The sequence below is a fragment of the Rhagoletis pomonella genome, unplaced genomic scaffold, assembly GCF_013731165.1.
Source record: "Rhagoletis pomonella isolate Grant_MI unplaced genomic scaffold, Rhpom_1.0 Rhpom_scaffold_00003, whole genome shotgun sequence".
NCBI classification, from domain to species: domain Eukaryota; kingdom Metazoa; phylum Arthropoda; class Insecta; order Diptera; family Tephritidae; genus Rhagoletis; species Rhagoletis pomonella.
In genome coordinates, this window is record NW_023458557.1 from 47270721 (window position 1) to 47271547 (window position 827).

An 827-nucleotide genomic window follows, 5' to 3' on the forward strand; every position below is an offset into this window, starting at 1 on the left:
TCTAGCGCCCGAAAATATGCTCTGGAAAAGAGACTAGTAAAATTAAAACGTTGATACTGAACGATTTACGCATTGTCATGGGTTGGAACTTGTTACCAGGGGGTTTCTGGGGTTGGTAATTACGAATCTGAAATCAGTTTTCGAAATTCAAAATGGCGGATCCAAAATGGCGGTCCATTTTTCTTAATGATTGGATTTGTTCGAAACCCGGCAATCGAAAGTTTTTGGGGTGGCCGATTACGAATATGAAGTCCATTTTTTTAAATTCAAAATGGCGATCAAATTAAAAAAAAGTACTAAAATTAAAACGTTGATACTGAACGTTTTAAACATTGTCAAGGGTTAAAACACGTTTCCGGTAGGTTTCTGGGGATGCTGATTACGAATCTGATGTCAGATTTTCAAAATTCAAAATGGCGGTTAAGAGTTTCAAACAAATCCAATCATTTTTTAAAGTTGGTCGCCATTTTGGATCCATCATTTTGAATTTTGAAAATCTGACATCAGATTCGTAATCAGCAGCCCCAGAAACCTACTGGAAACGTATTTTAACCCTTGACAATGTTTAAAACGTTCAGTATCAACGTTTTAATTTTAGTACTTTTTTTTTAATTTAAGCGGATCTTTTGCGAATACGAATATTGAAGGGACCGAAAATTACAGCTATTTTTTTACAAGTTAGACTTGGCCAAATATTTTTTACTCCGTAATAAAAGTACTTTCCGGATAATAAAGAAACCGCTTTTCCAAATTAAACAAATTTTGTATCCAATGAAAGAGGAATTAAATAGCTTTAAAACTGAAATCTCTAAAAGGGGAAAGCCACA

At 34.1% G+C, this 827-nt stretch overlaps 1 pseudogene; it reads right to left on the minus strand.

Moving 5' to 3' along the window:
- The window catches only part of LOC118736264, a 25689-nt pseudogene that overhangs the window by 21559 nt on the left and 3303 nt on the right, over positions 1-827 (minus strand).